At 39.9% G+C, this 21,114-nt stretch overlaps 1 protein-coding gene and 1 pseudogene across 2 annotated transcripts in view; both read left to right on the top strand.

Annotated features, from left to right (window-relative positions):
• EXOC4 (exocyst complex component 4) overlaps positions 1–21,114 on the top strand; it is an 853,359-nt gene that overhangs the window by 277,315 nt on the left and 554,930 nt on the right. The gene's annotated exons all lie outside the window — the stretch shown is intronic.
• Positions 2,579–3,065, top strand: LOC148778395 (ubiquitin-like protein 5 pseudogene; annotated as a pseudogene).

Genomic DNA, 21,114 nt, shown 5'->3' on the forward strand with positions numbered 1-21,114 from the left:
CAAAGGAGAAAAGGAAGGATATAACCATCTGAATGCAGAGTTCCAAAGAACAGCAAGGAGAGATAAGAAAGCCTTCCTAAGTGAACAATGCAAAGAAATAGAGGAAAACAATAGACTGGGAAAGACCAGAGAGCTCTTCAAGAAAATTAGAGATACTGAGGGAATATTTCATACAAAGATGGGCACAGTAAAGGACAGAAACAGTATGGACCTAACAGAAGCAGAAGATATTAAGAAGAGGTGGCAAGAATACGTAGAAGAACTGCACAACAAAGATCTTAATGACCCAGATAACCATGATGGTGTGATCACTCACATAAAAGCCAGGCATCCTAGAGTGTGAAGTCAAGTGAGCCTTAGGAAGCATCACTATGAACAAAGCTAGTGGAGGTGATGGAATTCCAGCTCAGAGGAAATAGAACATCTCAGTCTTTTTTAGGTTTTATTGTTTCCAAGTAAGAGTAATAAACTGGTATTGTTTCCTAACACATTTGTGGATTTCAGAGGAGAACAGCATATATATATATATATATATATTTCTTTTTGGAAAGTTCTTCCTCAGGATGGGGTTTATGCTGGTGTATCTGGGACTACTTGGGAACATTCTCTGTTCTCCATCCTACTTCCTTCTTTTTAAGTAGAATTCTTTGGGACTTCCATGGTGGTGCAGTGTTTAAGACTGCTTTCCAAAGTAGGAGATGTGGTTCAATCCCTCATCAGGAAACTAAGATCCCACGTACCTTATGACCTGAAAACCAAAACATGAAACAGAAGCCACATTGTAACAAATTCAATGAAGACTTTAAAAAATGGTCCACATCAAATAAAAAAAACTATGAAAAGAATGGAATTCTTTGCCTTTTTTGAATCATGAACTCCTTAGAATGAGATAAATACCTTAAAAATGTATAGAGTCACAAAAGGAACCAACTATATTGAAATAGTTGTAATTTAATAAATAACCAGTATGTAATGGCAAGTCTAATGACACTGTCATGAACCTCCATCCATAGTTCATCAGGCACTCTATCTATCAGATCTAGTCCCTTAAATCTATTTCTCACTTCCACTGTATAATCATAAGGGATTTGATTTAGGTCATATCTGAATGGTCTAGTAGTCAAGGCTATGGTTTTTCCAGTGGTCATGTATGGATGTGAGAGTTGAACTGTGAAGCTGATCACTGAAGAATTGATGCTTTTGAACTGTGGTGCTGGAGAAGACTCTTGAGAGTCCCTTGGACTGCAAGGAGATCCAACCAGTCCATTCTAAAGGAGATCAGTCCTGGGTGTCCATTGGAAGGTCTGATGCTAAAGCTGAAACTCCAATACTTTAGCCACCTCATGCGACAAGTTGACTCACTGGAAAAGACTGATGCTGGGAGGGATTGGGGGCAGGAGGAGAAGGGGACGACAGAGAATGAGATGGCTGGATGGCATCACCAACTCGATGGACATGAGTTTGAGTGAACTCCAGGAGTTGGTGATGGACAGGGATGCCTGGCGTGCTGTGATTCATGGGGTCGCAAAGAGTCGGTCATGACTGAGTGACTGAACTGAACTGAATGACACTGTAATTTCAAAGCAGTTATGAACATTAATGTAGTTTTGAGATACTTAACAACATACGTTAATAGGCTGTAACCTAATGTGAAATATTGATTTCTTTTGGTGACAGTGTTGCATGTATGTTAATATTATTGTAGTTATTACCTAGAATCATAATGGAAGAAAATGCTAAATTTCAGTTAACAGTCGGTAAATTAAAGAGATTTTTTTCCCCTCCATCTGAAGTCATATACTCCTTGAATTCTATCCATGGACCTCAGATGAAGGCCTCTTCTTTTCTAAAGGGATTCTTGCCTGTCTGATCAGTACTCTTCCTGAGTTAGTATTCCAGAGAGAGATTGTTATCTACCTTTGTTCCCAAAGGGCTGACTTCTTACCCATTAGCAGATGAGACCCATAATACTGCGACGACTTCAGCCCCTGTAGCTTCTTCTGCCAGGAGAGACATACGTTTAGCGCATCATTTCCCTAATAATTGGCTCTTTCTTCACTTGAGAGACCGATACCATTTTGTTACTACAACTGTTGGGGAATTTATTTCTTTGGGATGGTGTAGACCAAAACATAAATCAATTTGACAGAAATCCCCACTCTTTGCTCAAATAAGTTAATCTCATTTATAAATGTTGACTATTCCTCCTGTATCTAAATTGATGCCAAGTTAGGAATTTGTTTGTGATGGAGGTTTTGTCACCTGAAATAAACCAGTGATTCACTGGACTAAGAGGAAAGACCAAACTGATTTGCAGAGAATTTTTTTTAAATGCGTGATCTAAGATTCTATAAAACTTTCCCCATTGATCCTACATTCCATTTCTGAAGAGAGAAGTTTACCAGAGTGTAGCTTGGTGCAGCAGACAACTGTGGGGTGACTACATAGCTGAACACATCAGTTCACAAAGGCATTTCACTTCTCTGAACACATTAGGGAGAATCAGCAGTAGGAATGTGACTGATTTTACTGGAGAGACTTAATGGGACGTGGATTGAGAAGACAATAGACGAGGGAGCAAAGTTACAGGGACCCTGGGCTTAGCAGTCGTGGGAGGAGGTTGTGGTGTCTGCTGCTTCCGGGCGATTTGAGGGGACCCCTGAAAGTCCCGATTCAGTTGCCTCCCAGTCCCCGCCTTGTGTTGCTCCAGCCAGGATGATCGAGGTTGTTTGCAAGACCGTCTGGGGAAGAAGGTGCGCGTTAAGTGCAATACGGATGACACCATCGGGGACCTTAAGAAGCTGATCGCAGCCCAAACTGGCACCCGTTGGAACAAGATCGTACTGAAGAAGTGGTACACGATTTTTAAGGACCACGTGTCTCTGGGGGACTATGAAATCCACGATGGGATGAACCTGGAGCTTTATTACCAATAGAGCAGAATTCCTTCTTCCTGCCCTTCCCCCTCCTCCCACCCTCACTCCCCACACTAATATGGATGCTTGTTTTTGGAAACTCACGTTAATAAAAACCTAGAGGCTGAAAAAAACAAAAGTTACAGGGACCCTAACCATAATGAAAGTGAAAGTCGCTCAGTTGTGACCGATTCTTTGCAACCCTATGGACTATACAGTCCATGGAATTCTCCAGGCCAGAATACTGGAGTGGGTAGCCTTTCCCTTCTCCAGGGGATCTTCCCAAGCCAGGGATCAAACCCAGGTCTCCTGCACTGTAGGCAGATTTTTTACCAGGTGAGCTACAAGGGAAACCCCGAATAACATCCTTATTAATTGGATTATCCTTGTCTCAAGCTGTAGTTGATTTGAAGTAAATACCATGTGTTTAAGTCATGTAATAGTTGGAGCCTTTTATGTGGTTAACTAAGGGCTCTGAGCATATGAAGAGACCATTATCTCAGATCAGAAATGTCTGCTGTATATATCTCTGGATATATCCAGAGTTGTAAGTTAAGGAATGAGAAGATTCAGGCAGTGTAATGGAAGGTATTTTGGAAACGTTTGGAAAGCCTCTGGAAAACTAAAGGTAAGTTAAGAATCCTATTAAATAGAATAAATTTCAGATCATATACAAGAGAACAATTGTATGTTGGTAAAACGCTTTCAGTTCATTTTGGGATGCATGAAAAAAATGTGATTTGCACCTAACTGAGAAAAATGGCAGTAGTTGAAAGTGTTCTATTGGTGTACTGTGTAGGCCACTGTAGCAAGCCCTCCAAGACACTGTCACCATTCTCAAGTGAAATATAACATTGTTCTAAAAATAATCAAAATGCTTTTCTTGTTTTTTCTTTTGGGGCGGGGGATGTGGTTGGAAGGAAAAAAAGATGAGAAAAAAAAAAAGAAAGTGGTAGGGTTACATATTTACTGTTCAGTTTTCCCTTTTCTCATGGTCAGGCATCCTTGAATATATCAGTCATTCTCAAACTTTATTAAAATCTCCTGGAGGGCTTGATAAAACCCATACAAATGGGTGTGTACATTCCCTGACACCCCCAAGATTTCTGATCCATTATTGCACTAGGAGTGGGACCCCAAAATGTGTATTTCTAACAAGTTATGTACCACACATTGAGAACCTCTGCACTGTATTATCCATGTAATTGTTTTCTAGCAGTAGCGATGACTTACCAGATAATCTTTTGCTTCGTCTATCTGCATGACCCAATAGAGCACCTCATCTTATTTAAAATAAAAAGTAATAGTTCCATAATTAAAAGAAGCTGTTTGATAAACATACAAGATGCTCTGAACCTTGATCTCAGGAACATTCATATTCTTTAGATTAGAGAAAGGTCCATTATAACATGTTTTCTTATGGTTTTAGCAAATATGGAGGTGAAGATGTGGATGTGATGTTAATGTTGTTAACTGACTGAAAATTCTGATTGTTATAAGTTCACTTTAAATGTTACATTCAGACAATGATTTTGAGTTTGGCTTTAGTGATGCCCTGGTTAGGTGTGGTTAAATCCACAGCTATACATTTTAAATTTTTCTGACACATCATTATGTTTTCAGATTGTCACCATCACCTGGTTTATGCAGATCTAAATAGGGTCTCAAATTCTCTACTTTGGTCATTTTATTTATTGGTTCATTAAAATTTTGGGTGACCACTTAATGTTTTAAATGAGCCAATGACCCTTAAAGATGCTCAGATTGGGAGGATATGTGGGTACTCTTCATATTATTTAGTTTTCTGTAAGCCTAAAATTGCCCTAAAATATAAAGTAAGTTGATTAATTTTTTAAAAAGTGCTCAAAGCCAATAAAAAAAAGGAGGGATTAGAAAATATACATAAGTTTGACAGTTATTGGAGAAGAAAGATCCCAGATGTGCAAGGTGATTTTTTTTTTTTAAATCCCTCTTCATTTATACATCCAAGCATCAACAGATGTATGATTTAGCATTTGCCCTGCACCTCTGTCTGTAGGGACTATGGAGTTTTTGTATATAGATTCCCTGCTGCGGTGAACTCTGTCATTGTTATGAGCAGCTGGGAATGTAGTAGTATAGCTCATTAAGACAGGAGATGTTATCCAAGCCTCCCCTGGCATCCTGAAGAGTAGTGAATATGTTTTGCTTCCCCACATCTAAAGTATCCATTTCGTTACCACCTAGTGTTCTCTTTGCTTTTATTGAAAAACTCTACTGGCCCCATTGCCTCTTTGAATGATGTGCACAGTTGATACCAGCTGTTCCCTTGTTATCTCTTCTCCCTCTTCTTTGGCTTTTTATTATCTTTATGGTGAACATTGTGGCTTTTATTTCAAAAAATAAAGCCCTAGTGTAATTTGTACATATCACTTGTTTATGCAGTTTGAAGAATCTTAAGAACAGATTTCTACAAATAAATCCCTAATGTTCAGACATCCTTGCTCCCTTGGGGATGAAAAGGAACTTTGCTGTGGAAGGGGTTGCAATTTAAATTCATCATGCTTATCAGGGAAGGGCACTCACATTTGAATGCTTATTTTGTGCCAGGTGCTTCCCTCATGTCACTTCATTTGATTGTGGTAAAAAAATCTATGAGCTTTAAATACCATGATCCCAATTGTAGATGGGGCATTAAACATCACAAAGATCTGATAACTCAGTTGTGGAGCAGGGATTCAAACCTGCATCTTTCTGATGCTGTGATCTCTCTTTCTTTATTACGTTTGCAAATTTTTGATGAGTTATATTAATATATGATCTCAAATGCTCATGCTCATTTTTCTCGTGGGGCATCATTGTTTGCATATGAGGCATGATTATCCAGAACAAAAAGACAACTAGAGGAAGCATGTTAAAAATTCCGTTTTTATCTGGAGGTTCAGATTGATATTGAGGTCATCATTTTTCTATTTGGAAGATAGTTTTTGCAGATGAAGTTGGCAGGTCTGATCAGAAATAGTAATCTTGAGCTTTGTTTGTAATAGGAAAGAAGTGTTTTAACCTCTCTACTAACATATTTTGGGATTTCCGATGCGCCAGCCACACACGTGTATTATTTCACTTAATCCTCTAGGAAGTGTAGGAAGAGATGTGGAAAATGAGGGCCAAAGCAGTTAAACATTATGGCCCGCGTAACCTGAGGGGATGCAGTCGGGAAGAGCTGCGTTCAGATTCCAGGACTCACTGTCTTAATCTGTGGTACCTTGCCAAGAAGCAGAAGTTTAAAGAGGTGATATGATAGCCTAGAAAAGGAGAGGTAATTTATTTGAATACCTCCATTCCCCTCCCCGCCCCATCTATGAGCTAGAAGTATTAAGCAATTGGAAGGGCGTCTGCCCCTCCTTGAATACTAGTCTCATAAAGAGAAGTTGAAGTACATGTACATTTACCTTGTATACTTTTGATTAACTCAAGAAAATTGGTTATATGATTTCCAAGTCCCTCTTCAGTTCAGTTCAGTCGCTCAGTCATGTCCGACTCTTTGCGACCCCATGAAGCACAGCACGCCAGGCCTCCCTGTCCATCACCAACTCCCGGAGTTCACTCAAACTCACCTCCATCGAGTTGGTGATGCCATCCAGCCATCTCATTCTCCATCGTCCCCTTCTCCTCCTGCCCCCAATCCCTCCTAGCATCAGACTTTTCCAGTGAGTCAACTCGTCACATGAGATGGCCAAAGTATTGGAGTTTCAGCTTTAGCCAGTCCCTCTAGTTGGGTATAAAAAGAAAGAACTGGGGATTTAAGAGAATAGAGAAGTTAAAAGCAGTGATGAAGAGGCTAGAGGTTTTGCACTTGTGCAGATTTGTCAAAGGTAAAAGAAGATGAAGGATGTGAATCTGATTTACTGTCTTATCTCAAAGCATCTGTGAGGAAGTCTACGAGTGATGTCAAGTGCTTTGGCCTGTTGACTGCATAACCTTGAGTGTAGTGGCAGAGCTTGCATAATCTTTTTTTCCTAAAGCACAATAAGATATGTGACTTTTCTGACATCTAGGCAAGACTTGGGGAGGCAGGATCAAGTAGAAACGGCAATCATTGAACATTTGGATGGAGTAATAGACAGTTCTTAGTATCCATATACATGCAAATACCTCTCAATATGCAATGCATATGCAATATTCAATACATTTGCGTTGCTGCAAAAGTGTAGCAGAAGGGTGAAATTTCTAATGAGGAAAAGATTTTAATTAAAATTAGTGGTATGGTACCCATTGTCATTCATGCCTTTTAAATATATAGCTGACGTTGTCTTTGTTTGAGAAGTTCTTTTTCTTTTATTTTATTGACTGTAAGTGCAATTACATGGTCTTTACCAGGTTCATTCCTGAACCACAGATTCTCCTGTGGGTGTTTTATGGAATCTTTTCTTCTTTTTCTTTTGCTGTACAGTTGATGTACAAGGTTGTGTTGTTTCTGCTGTACAGCAAAGTGAGTCTGCCATACATATACAGATGTCCACTTGTCTGTAGACGCCATTCCCATGTAGGTCATTTCAGAGCACTAAGTAGAGTTCTCTGTACTATAAAGTAGGTTATTAGTTGCCTATTATATATATAATGTTTGTATGTCAATCCCAGTCTTCTAACTTATCCCTCCCTCCTGCCTTACCCACTGGTAGCCAGAAGTTTGTTTTCTGTATCTGTGACTCAATTTCTGTTTTGCAAATAGGTTCATTTGTAGTACGTTTTTAGATTCCACGGACAAATGATATCATATAATTTATCTTTCTCTGACTTCACTCAGTCTGATAATCTCTAGGTCCGTCCATGTTGCTGCACATGGTATTATTTCATTCCTTTTTTATGGCTGAGTGGTATTCCATTATATCAGTTCAGTTCAGTTGCTCAGTCCTGTCCGACTCTTTGCGACCCCGTGAATCACAGCACGCCATTTATCCACTCATCCATTGATGCTTCCACATCCTGGCTGTTGTAAATAGTGCTGCAGTGAACTTTGGGGTGTGTGTATCCTTTCAAAGTATGGTTTTCTCCACATATATGCCTAGGAGTGGGATTGCTGGAAAATATAGTACCTCTAATTGTAGTATTTTCAGGACTCTACATATGGTTCTCCATAGTGGCTCTACCAATTTATATTTCTATCAACAGTGTAGGAGGGTTGCTTTTATTCCACACTCTTCTTCGGCATTTATTGTTTGTAGAGTTTTTCATGATAGCCTTTCTGATCAGTGTGAGGTGATACCTCATTGTACTTTTGTTTTGCATTTCTTTAATAATTAGTGTGGTAGTTTGAGCATTCTTGGAGAAGAAATGGCAACCCACTCCAGTATTCTTGCCTGGAATATCCCATGAACGGAGAAGCATGGTAGGCTACAGTCCATGGGGTTGCAGAGTAGGACACGACTGAGTGACTTCACTTACTTACTTGAGCATTCTTTGGCATTGCTTTTCTTTAAGATTGGAATGAAAAGTAGTCATATTTGGTTGTGAGAGTTGGACTATAAAGAAATTGCCGAAGAATTGATGCTTTTGAACTGTGGTGTTGGAGGAGACTCTTGAGAGTCCCTTGGACTGCAAGGAGATCCAACCAGTCCATCCTAATGGAAGTCAGTCCTGAATATTCATTGGAAGGACTGATGCTGAAGCTGAAACTCCAATGCTTTGGTCACCTGATGCGAAGAACTGACTTATTTGAAAAGACCCTGATGCTGGGAAAGATTGAAGGCTGGAGGAGAAGGGGACGACAGAGGATGAGATGGGTGGATGACATCACTGACTCAATGGATGTGAGTTTGAGTAAACTCTGGGAGTTGGTGATGGACAGGGAGGCCTGGCATGCTGCAGTCCAGGGGTCTCAAAGAGTTGGGATACAACTGAGTGACTGAACTGAACTGAATAATTAGCGATGTTAAACTTCTTTTCATGTGCCTCTTGGCCATTTATATGTCTTCTTTGGAAAAATGTCTATTTAGATCTTCTGCCCATTTTTGATTGGGTTTGTTTGGTTTTTTGATATTGAACTGCATGAGCTGTTTATTTTTTAGATTCATCCCTTTTCAGTTGCTTCATTTGCAAATATTTTCTCCCATTCTGTGGCTTTTCCTTTTGTTGTGTTGATGGTTTCCTTTGCTGTGCAAAAGCTTTTAAGTTTAGAACATCATCTAACACCACACACAAAAATGAATTCAAGATGGATTAAAGACCTAATTGTTAAGACCAGACTCTATACAACTCTTGGAGAAAAACACAGGCAGAACACTGACATAAATCACAGCAAGATTTTTCTTGATCTGTCTCCTGAGAGTAATGAAAATAAAAACAAAAGTAAACAAATGGGACCCTGTTTTATGGAATCTTAACCATCCATGTCAGAGGTATCCATGCTTCTTCAGTTAGGCTTTTAAAAACATTTTCTGTTTATCTTTAATCAATTTTAATATGATAAACCATTTCATGTTTAGCATTTGTGATTTATAGTATAGCATACTTGAATTCTAACTACAGATTCATTAACTGAATTTGTATTTTTTTGCTAAATTTTACAAGTAGGTGAAAGTTGGAGGGGAGATGAACATTGTAATAAAATCCAGGAAAAACTGTTGTCAAGGCCTGTGCCACTAGCACTTATTTTGAGACCGGATAGGCTTGCGAGCAGTTCTGTCTACCTCAATAACAAAAAAGATATGAAACAAATTTTTTTTCATGTGAAAAAATGTTCTCGTCTTCAGGACATGGATCTTTCTTGGAGTTGCAGTTGAGAATTCAGTTGTACTGCATCTTTTCAATGAAGCTGACTTTTAACAATAGATATTTTTATATATATAAAAAACAAAACCTTTCCCACGGAATAGTTTTTAGAAATTAGTTTTGAACAATAGAGACCTACAAGTGCCTAGTGTTTATTATTTCTCATTTTGGGGAACCCAGTTCTTTCTAAGAGTTCTCTGAACTTTTTCTCTCTCTATTAGTCTGAAGTTGACTTCTTAACTGTACTCATTAACATATGGCCCATCATAATTTAGTATTTTAGAAAAATAAAAGGAGAGATACATTCAAAATGAGAAGATTTGGGATAAATTGCTTCATTGAAAACCCTCTTAGGAAGTGAGTATCAGTTGTTTTCTCCCACTGGAAACAAGAGCCTGGAAGCCAATCACACTAAGAAGTGATGCTTAGTTTTGTGTTGTTGTTGTTTTCCTGAGTTCTGAGTGCTTTTCATACAGGGTGCTATGGTTGTAAGTTAATGCCAGGAAACAAAGCCCCCAAACTAGAAGAAAACATTTGACCTACAGGAAGACCTGTCTGTGTTTGATACCCTTTTCTTCTAGAAGTAAATGGCTCTTTGGTGTTGCTAAGTTAGCATTGTCTGTTTTTAGGTGTGGAAACCATGTTTGAGTTTGCATCTTAGCAGAATGACAAAAATAAATTATTTACTCCCCTATAAATTTGTTTGGATGTGTTTGTAATTGACTTATTTGAAGCAATAAGGTAATTCAGATAATTTCAGAAAATTTGCTTTTGAGAAGGAATTCTAATAAAGAATAATTTAGACAATTATGTGTGAGAAAAGACTGTTTACTAAAAAGGGAGTAATGCTAACTATAGATAGAGGTTAAAATGAGAGATTCTGCCTGAAAATAGTCTCTTCTTAGAGGTTTCAGGGTGAAAATTACATGGATAAAGTATGACCCAGAAACAAGCCCTGTCAATGATTGCCACTGGGAAGACAGTAATTGAAGATTTTCCTGTGTTGATTGACTTTCAGTATCTGATTACAGAAGCTCTGAGCAGTGTATCTTATTCTTTGATCTGCTTTGTTACCTCTTTTCAGAAACGCTTGTAAGATGTGTCTGGTTTATCTATTGATTTTTGGAGTCTTCGAAGGTCATTTAACCATTTAATAGTTATCAGTAGACTATTTCAGGTGGCAGCATTATTAACATTACAAAAAACCTGAAGTTTACTAGAATTTACTAGAATTCTGAGACTGATGATTTTCGCATATAATATACTTTTCCCATTTATTCTTTGTAGAACCTCAGATATCTGAATGTTGAAATCCTTATTGATCTTCAGTGCTAGATTGAGGGCCTATGCAAGGGCATTGTACCTTCTGGATAACAGCCCTTTTAGAATGACTCATTGGTGCAGGTGATGTTTTGAGTAAATCCGTCTTTAGGAATTTAATTCAGTACTATCAAAATGAGAATCTGGTTACTTTATTTAGACTTTAACACTGGCAGAATGTATTAATGGATTAAAAAAAAAGACATCCATATCCTCTTCTCCTCTGTCTATGGGGTAGTCTGTGCAGTGTGGATTGCTTATAGTCAGCTGTTGTTCATTCACTAAGTCACTTCTGACTCTCTGTGACCGCGTAGACTGCAGCACACCAGGCTTCCCTGTCCTTCACCACCTCCTGGAGTTTGCTCAAATGCATGTTCATTGAGTCGGTGATGCTACCTAACCATCTCATCCTCTGCCACCTCCTTTTCCTTTTGCCTTCAGTCTTTCCCAGCATCAGGGTCTTTTCCAGTGAATCAGCTGATAAAATGTTGTTCCCTGGAGGAGGGAATGGCAAACCACTCCAGCATTCTCGGTGCAAGAGCCCCATGAACAGTATGGTCAGTTCCTTGCCATGAAAAGCTGTAGTGGTGCCACAGCTGACTTTATACTTCTCTGTAGATTTGCTAGTTTTGCTTTTTTTTTTCCTGAAGCAGTACTATGGTACTAGAAACTTTGGTGGATGGATTAAGGGTATACTGGGAAATGGACATACCTTACTAGTTTATTTTTGCCAGGAGTACATTTTGACTCTTAAAACTCCAGCAGTCAACCTCAGTTTTCCCATGTGTACTGATTTGGCCTGGGTGGCGGGGTAGTAGATGATGAGAAAAGGGAAGGCAAGGAAGGAAGGTGATGTCGTTGTCCTGAAGCCTGTATATGCGATGCCTAACTCCACGTCTCTGAGAGTGCATGAAGTCCACATGCTTTACCTAAGCATTCTCATTTAGCATAGATCAGAGAATTTTATTTCAGCTCCAATAAGCACACGGTTTGTGTTTCTAGTATACCCTGCATTTTCACAATCAAACCATACTCTCTACCTTTTGACGTTTTGTTTTGCTCAGCACTTTTGTTCTTTATATTCATGTTTTTATTGTCATTTTTGATTTAGTGTGGGACTTGAATATTATTGACCGCCTACATTTTAAACAGGGTCACGCTAGCAGTGTGTATTTGTTCAAATTTATGTATAATCAGTAAACATATGTTTTTGGTGTTTCCTTTCTGTGTGACAGATGCATGTTTGGCTGTGGTCATTTTCAAAGCCCCTTTGTTTTGTCCTGGGTTGCAGAGCCTTAGCTAATTTTAATCATCCTGAGCTGTCATTTCTGTTCATCACTGTCACATTAGCATCATTCCTGTTCATCAGTGTCACATTAGCAGCAAATCTGAACTTGCTGATTAGTAAAGTGGATGGAAATCACAGCTCTGTGTGTGTCCAAATAGCTACTCATCAGCAAGGCTTGTGATGGGGTCTGATGGTTTAATGCCGGCCTTAATCAAGGGCTGAGAAATGTTTTTGCTGCAGCTTAACCTCGTAGTATTGAATTACATTAACATGTATATACACTGGCATACACACACAGAAATCGTGTTCCATTAGTGTTCAGAGTCAGTCAGTCTGAATCAAACAAAGGAGGAAAATGAATAGACTTCGAGGATGGCTTCTCTTGCAATTTCAAGTCAATAGAAACAACATATTTACCTTTGGTCTCATTGAGTCATTCGTATCCAGTCGAAGAACTGCTTGATTGAAAAATCGCCAGTCCAGGTTCGATGCATGATACAGGATGCTCAGGTCTGGTGCACTGGGATGACCCAGAGGGATGATAAGGAGAGGGAGGTGGGAGGGGGCTTCAAGATGGGGAACACATGTACACGCGGGGCGGATTCATGTCAATGTATGGCAAAACCAATACAATATTGTAAAGTAATTAGCCTCCAATTAAAATTAAATAAATAAAATAAATTAAAAAATAAAATGTACAATCTTTGGGGACAGAAAATGGAAAACTGTGAGGTCGATGGATTAGGTTTTCATGTTTAGAACTGATATTATCCCAAATGGTGGTTTACGGATTGCATTTAAGAAAAATTCCTCGTATCTTGTGCTTACAATCCTATGTGAGTGACATCAGACACTGAATCCTCACTTCACCTAGGGTGAGCATTAATGTTAGAAACAGGGTAGAAAGGAAGGGTGACACCACGATTTACACCACCATTGTCTCAGAGGATCGCAGGCTCTGCATTTGCACTATTGACAGCATGGGGATGAGGACTCTGGCACTGTTGATATTTTATGGAAGCCTGTGTAATTCACAGTTGTAAAGTACTATCAGCTCTTTTATCTGATTAAAAACGTATTTTTACCTTTTGGTAGATTTTTATTTTCTTTTATAGAAACTAGTTCTGGAGTAGTAAATATATATCTTCTAAGCACGCTGATTCTGTCTTCTAAGATTAGTTAGAAGTTAGTACATGTTTAAGTATTTCCAGCATGTTTTGTTGCTGTTATAAACTCTGAGTGAACATACTCATTTTCTTCCAAAATTTCTGTTACTATCATAGTATCTTTCTTTTCCAGTGTTTCAGATTAATAGATCGCTATCACATATATTTGTCCTGTCTTTTATACCAAATTGGGTGTTTTACTTTGCTTCTGTTCTGAGTCCAGCTAGTTTTGTTCAGAAACTTAACTTTGAGGCAGCAATAGCATGAAATGGAAAGCTGTGTGCCTTTGAGAGAGAGACGTCTGAATCGGGATTCTTCCTTCTCTACTTACTAGCTTTTTGAGTTACTTTTTTTCCAGCCATGCTGTGGGACTTCCCTGGTAGCTCAGCTAGTAAAGAATCCACCTGCAATGCAGGAAACCCTGGTTTGATTCTTGGGTTGGGACGATCCCCTGGAGGAGGGCATGGCCACTCACTCCAGAATTCTTGCCTGAAGAATCCCCGTGGACAGAGGAGCATGGCAGGCTATAGTCCATGAGGTCACAAAGAATAGGAGATGGTCGGGAAGATCCCCTGGAGAAGGAAATGGTAACCCACTCCAGTATTCTTGCCTGGAGAATCCCATGGATGGAGAAGCCTGGTAGGCTACAGTCGACGGGGTCGCAAAGAGTCAGACACGACTGAGCGACAGAACAGAACAGAGCAATTAAGCACAGCCACGTTATCCTAATCTCTGATAAGAGGGATTTGTTGGTTTATTGTGAAGATTCTGTAGGGTAACTGAAGTGAGTTAAACTCTGGGGGATGGTGAGGGACGGGTCCCTTACTCAGAGTGAGTGTTAAATAAATTATAATTTTCTTTTAACATGCAGTACTTTTTACCAGGTATTTCTCTCTCCCCATCTTCCTCAATTACCCCCCCTCTTCCCATCTCCCTCTCTGTCTTTCTCTCTCTGTTTACAACTCCAGAGTCTTAGTGATTCTCAGGAGGTTGCACTCACCCACTTGGAAGATTGCTCTGGTCATTAGCTTACATAGGGTCATCAGTATCGTTTCTAATCAGATTGTTTATTAATGTTTGAGCAAAGTATGATTTCATCATGCTACTTTCCAGTCACCCATTGTCTCCCATGTTTCTTAACTATTTTATCTGATCTTACTTCTTTTTTTCTGTCAATCCATTTTAAAACTTTCCTTATCAAGTTGACAGATTTCCTGCCAGACAACTTTATCTTGGCCGTAGGAGTAGATTTGGTTATAAACAACAGAGACTCAACAGTGGTGTAAACAAGATAGAATTTTATTTCTCATTCCTGTCCAAGTCTTTACCATCCAGCTCTCACAGCTGTGTGTGACCACTGGAGAGACTATTGCCTTAACTATACGTACCTTTCTCGGCAGGGTAATGTCTCTGCTTTTCAACACACTGTCTAGGTTTGTCAGGAGGAGACTCCTAAAAGCCCCTTGGACAGGAAGAAAATCAAACCAGTTGATCTTAAGGGAGATCAACCCGGAAGAGTCACTGGAAGGACTGATGCTGAAGCTGAAGCTCCAATATTTTGGTCATCTGTTGCGAACAGACGACTCTTTGGAAAAGTTCCTCCTGCTGGGAAAGATTCAGGGCAGAAGGGAAGGGGGCATCAGAGGATGAGATGGCTGGACGGCATCACTGATGGAATGAACATGAACTTGGGCAAACTCCGGGAGATGGTGAGGGACAGGGAAGCCCATGGTGTTGCAAAGAGTCAGACACAACTGGGTGAATGAACAGCAACAGCATGTCAGAGTCTAGCAGTCAGGTCCTGGCATGGTGTCCTCTAGCACCCAGGCTTTTACTTCTCAAAGTTTCATCCTGTGTGTGCACCCTGTTCCTGACGTCTCCCGTTTGTCCAATGGGGGTACCTGCCATCACATCTTCTTCTTACTTGGCAGGAAGTAGGCAGAGGCAAAGCAGGACAAGTCCTGCTTCACATGTTGTATTTTATCTTTTTGAGTCTGCATTATCTGTGACCACGGATTCTCTGGTGACTCAGATGGTAAAGAATATGCCTGCCATGCGGGAGACCGTGTTTGATCCCTGGGTCGGGAAGATCCCCTGGAGAAGGGAATGGCAACCCACCCCAGTATTCCTACTTGGAGAATTCCATGAACAGAGGAGCCTGACAGGCTACAGTCCCTGGGGTCGCAGAGAGTCAGACACGACTGAACAAGTAACACTTATCTCTGGCAATAGAGAGAATACCACCTGTGTTCCTTATTGATCATTTTCTTACTAAAACAGTGTCCCCACTAGTCAGATTCTTTGTTGCCTAATGAATCAGTGACCCTGATCTTTGGCTGTACACTTAACAGCTCTGATAGAATGCCATGTTGGATTTTTTTCCTCCCTGTTCCCATGAAAGTAATGCCACATGTGGATATTAGTACTGTTTTCAACCAGAATAATGTTGCTGTACATTTTTGTTTTTATCAAAATGTCTGTGGAAATACAGTCCATGTTTAAGATATGTCAGTCCTCAGGTGTAGTTGTGAACTGTTTTGAAGATGTGATTATAAAAAGTTTGACATGTTGGTCACAGCAGCCCATTCTTTTGGTTCGGTTTGTTTTCTTTTATCAATAAATGTTTCCTTTCTTTAGTAACAGCAATAAGAACTTGCCCTGACTTTTCCACATACATTATTGTGGTTGACTGGCCATACGAGTAAGTTTAATAGATGAGGCAACTGGGTTCAGGGGTTGGGTAACTTGTCCAATTGTCATAAGTAGCGACCTAAGATTCAGACCAAAATCAAATCCAGTTCCTTTTACACCTTGGTAAATACAGAAGCTGGAAAACAAGCACAGTTTCGGAAGTCTTTCACTTACCACAGATTGTGAATTCTCAGAATTCCCTGTTGCTGCTTTTTTATAATGGATGGGTCAGCCTTCATGGGAGAATCCTCATTTCTTCTAAAATGTTTAGCTGGAGCAGAATTGATTTACTTTCTTTGCTGTTTAAAGGTTTCCCCCTCATCCACAGCATAGAGAAGATCTCCTTCCCCTCCTTAAACTCTTTTGCTTTTAGTTTTTTCCCCATGATTGAATATACTTGTTAAAAATTTGTATCTGTGCTCTCAAGGAATTTACATTTCATTAGGGATACGTGATGTATGTATCAGGAAACAGCCACATTGCCACATTTGTCTCAATGAAATTGCTGCCTGTGTATGTTTTTCTCTCCTTTTAGTGTTCTTTATCCAGTACATTTTTAATATAAACTGATACTGCTCTGTCATCCTCTGCTCTGGGAATATTTCCTCGGGGAATGTCATGGGTACAGTTAAGGCTTTGTGTTACTCCAACACTTCTGGAAAAAAATCTTACATTTATGCACATACACACTCCATCATCTTGTAAGAAGTAGAACAGAAAGCAGTGGCAGTTTTCTACCTGGCATGAAAATGGGGATCACACCGTTCTTCATCCTGACCTGCTTCAAGCACTGTGATGCTTTGATTAAGTAAGAGATTTTCGCTTCTTTTATTGTTGTCAGCTGGTACCTGATGCAAATAACCATCTCTCCTGTATCTCATTTTGTCCTTAACCTCACCTCCTGGGCTGTATTTTTCCATTTTGCATAACGGCCAGTGTCTGAACTTTGAAATGAGTTTAAATCATCCTTACTAGAGTTCCAGATCTCAATTGCATTCTATTCTCGGCTGACTTAACTGAAGACAGGCTATCATACATAGTATCTGCTAATCAAGATTAGAAAAAAGCCATTTGTCTTAGACATGCCTGCGTGCATGCTAAGTCGCATCAGTCGTATCCGAATCTTTGCGAACCCATGGACTGTAGCTGACCAGGCTCCTCTGTCCATGGGATTCTCCGGGCAAGATTGCAGGATGGATTGCCATGCCCTCCTCCAGGTGATGTTCCCGACCCAGGGATTGAACCTCTGACTCCTGCATTGCAGGCAGTTCTTTCCCATTGAGTCACTGGGGAAGCCCTGTCTTAGACATGGGTCCTCTCTAAAAGCTAACCATGATATCTGTGTGGGTTGTGATATTAAGTAATTGGGAGTTTTTTCTTTTATGTGACCTAACAGCTTTCCAGATAGGAAAGGAAATTACCATAGAGTTTCATAAGCAAGGAAACTTTCCCTAGATCCCGTCATGGATATAACTGAATTTTCAGTTGTTTGTCTGGAAAAAGTTCATCACTCAGTAAAGTTTATGAGTCTTTGGATCTGAAAGTTTATGGACTCTTTGCCAGAAAATTCTCAGGAAGCATTGTGATGGGCACTTCAGCTCTTTAGAGGTGGTGGATTTGCTGTAGATAATGTCTCAGAATCCCTTCTTGTTTCATGATTCGTTGATAAATATCTCTATAATTGAGATTAAAAAAAAAAGAGTACCAGCAACATCCAAAAACCTGGGAGGAGCAGAGAGCCATTTTCCATCGGTAGTTTTCAGTATTTTAGAAGGAAGACATTAGATAAACATAAGGCATTTTTTGTTATTACTGTTACCATTACTTGTTATCATTTATGGAGCACCTGTCTCACTAATGCAATTGCTTACAGGAGCTGCAATTTTATCCCTGATGGCCACTTTTTGTCATTATGTAATCAGTGGTAAATCACATACCATCTAAATGTTGTGGTTGGATTTCTTTTTTCTTTCAAACTCCAGCCTCAGAATACTGTTTCTGTCCCATTTGTCAATGAGCCACTGATGGAAATTTTTTAGGAACATATGGTGCTGGGTGCGCAGGAGAAGAAAACATATTAAAAACCAAGGAAACTCCAACTGATTACCCCATCACAGTTCTTATTACCTCAGAAAACTATTAAAAGAACATTAATAAGTTTTCCATGCCTGGCTTCATTTTTATAACCAATTGCTAGATTGCCTTTTTATTTACTTCCACATTTGCAAACATAATTTCCAAACCTATGCTTTTATTTACTAATGCATAGCTCATTGTATATCAGTATATGTGTGTTTTTCTGGCAAATCACCATTTTTTTTCCTTATTCAAAAACTTTGAGTCTTATTCTGCAAGATTCTTGCCAACAGTTTTCAGTTTGCATGTCATGGGATGATATATTGACCTGATGGACTTGGGCAGTTTCACTTGCAAAACTAATAGCTTCTTCTGATAAAGTAGAGAAAGGCTTTGTTGCAGAAATCAGTTTATTTATTCTTTATTTACTTCTCGTCAAAAAACTTAAAAAAATATTGATTTGAAATTTGGAATCCCTTGAAGTGTGCGGTTTTACATAATGAATCAAAGCACTACTCTCTAGCTATTGCCCTTTCTCTGACATTGAAGTGAAATGTTAGTTGCTTAGTTGTCTCTGACTCTTTGTGACCCCAGGCTATAGCCTGTCAGGCTCCTCTGTCCATGGGATTCTCTGGGCAAGACTAGTGGAGTGGGTTGCCATTCCCTTCTCCAGGGGATCTTCCTGACTTGGGTATCCAATCCAGGTCTCCTGAATTGCAGGCAGATTCTTTACCATCTGAGCCACATAGTGTGTGCTCTTTTTCTGACATTACTAACATTTATATTTTTAATTCCAGTAACATGAAAGTTTTCCCATTGTAAAGATAACAATAAGGAAAATCATGGTTCATCTTTCGGATATTTATGTCTACAAGAAATAATTAGCCCCGATTAAGCTGATTACCGGAGAAGGCAATGGCAACCCATTCCAGTGTTCTTGCCTGGAGAATCCCAGGGATGGGAGAGCCTGGTGGGCTGCCGTCTGTGGGGTCACACAGAGTCGGATACAACTGAAGTGACTTAGCAGCAGCAGCAAGCTGATTATAGTATTTTTTGTTTGTTTGTTTTTCTCTTTGGAAATGATTCTCCCTGATTTTTCAAACAATTGAGAATTTGTACACTACACAGAAAGCAGAAGTTAGATGTGCCATTTGTAAGAATCTGCCCAAATGGCATTTGCATTAATTTTCCATGTCTGAAAGACCGTCACTGTTACCTGCTTCATTTTGGGACACTACTGGTTAGCATCTCTTTAGTTACTTTGAAAGCTATCAGCCGTAAACACTTGAGAATAATGATGCATGTGTGCGTGTATCCTAAGTCGCTTCTGTTGTGTCTGACTCTTTGTGACCCCACGGACTGTAGCCTGCCAGGCTCCTCTGTCCATGGGATTCTCCAGGAAGAATACTGCAGTGGGTAGCCATCCCCTTCTCCAGGGGATCATCCCAACTCAGGGATTGAACCCACTCTCCTCCATTTCTTGCACTGGCAGGCAGGTTCTTTGCCACTGAGCTGCCTGGGAATTCCCAGTAATGATGCATATGAAAGTCACTCAGTCATGTCCAACTCTTTGTAACCCCATGGACTCAAAAGTCCATGGAATTCTCCAGGCCAGAATACTGGAGTGGGTAGTCTTTCTCTTCTCCAGGGGATCTCCCCAACCCAGGGATTGAACCGAGGTCTCCCGCATTGCAGGTGGATTCTTTACCAGCTGAGCCATGAGGGAAGCCCAAATTATGATTCATCAGTTCAGTTCAGTCACTCAGTCGTGTCCGACTCTTTGCGACCCCATGAATCACAGCACGCCAGGCCTCCCTGTCCATCACCAGCTCCTGGAGTTCACTCAAACTCATGTCCATTGAGTCGGTGATGCCATCCAGCCATCTCATCCTCTGTCGTCCCCATCTCCTCCTGCCCCCAATCCCTCCCAGCATCAGAGTCTTTTCCAGTGAATCAACTCGTCACATGATTCATAGTGCCCATGGATAGTTGTGTTGATATTTTTTAATTATTTTTTTAACTATGAATCATCTACCCAAGTGTCTTTGTGTGTGTGTGTGTATTTAATATTTATTTGTTTGTTTTAGGCTGAATCAGGTCTTAGCCTGCAGAATGTTGCATTGTGGTGCGCGGGCTCGGTGGTTGTGGTGCTTGGGCTTAGTTGCCCTGCAGCATCTGGTATCTTTTTTCTCAGATCAGGGATTGAACCTGTGTCCCCTGCACTGGAAGGTGATTGTTAACCACTGGCCCACCAGGGAAGTCCCAGTATATTTGTATTTTAAAGAATAATTCTTATATGTGTTCTTGGCCCTTTACTTGGTGGGTGCTTCTGTAGTCTGATACAGTAAAAAAAATTCTCAGCAGTGTTGAAAGTAATTCTGAGGAAAGAAGTTTTGTCCAGGCCTTACATCTGCGTCTGTGAGTGAAGGGTTACCAGTGAGGAAGATTGGGCTCAGGGTTCTCCTGTGGGTGGTCATGTACTTCTTAGTCCCAGGTGTCGAACCCTCCTATTAGTCTGTCTCTTCCTTTAGTACACAGTGCAAGTGTCTTTTTATAAGTGTTTTGGGGGAGGGAAGCTCAAAACAACAAACATTACCTCACTGTTGCTGTGAGTTAGGAATTAAGGAGTCACTTATGTTGATGGTTCTGGCTCTTGATTCCTCATGACATTATAATTAAGATGCTGGTCAGGACAGTTGTCATTTAAGACCTGACTGTGGCTAGAGAGTATGGCTGCTAGCTGGAGATCTCAGTTATAAACTTGTTTTTAAAAGTACTTTGAGATAATATGTTGCTTGGAGACATTTATTTATATTTTTCCTTTCTAGTATTGAGACACAACTGACATATAACACTGTAAGTTTAAGGTGTATAGCCTGTTGGTTTGATATGTTAATGTCTTTCAGTA

The sequence above is a fragment of the Moschus berezovskii genome, chromosome 3 (assembly GCF_049115385.1).
Source record: "Moschus berezovskii isolate FMDL1 chromosome 3, NW_MosBer_1.0, whole genome shotgun sequence".
Lineage (NCBI taxonomy): Eukaryota > Metazoa > Chordata > Mammalia > Artiodactyla > Moschidae > Moschus > Moschus berezovskii.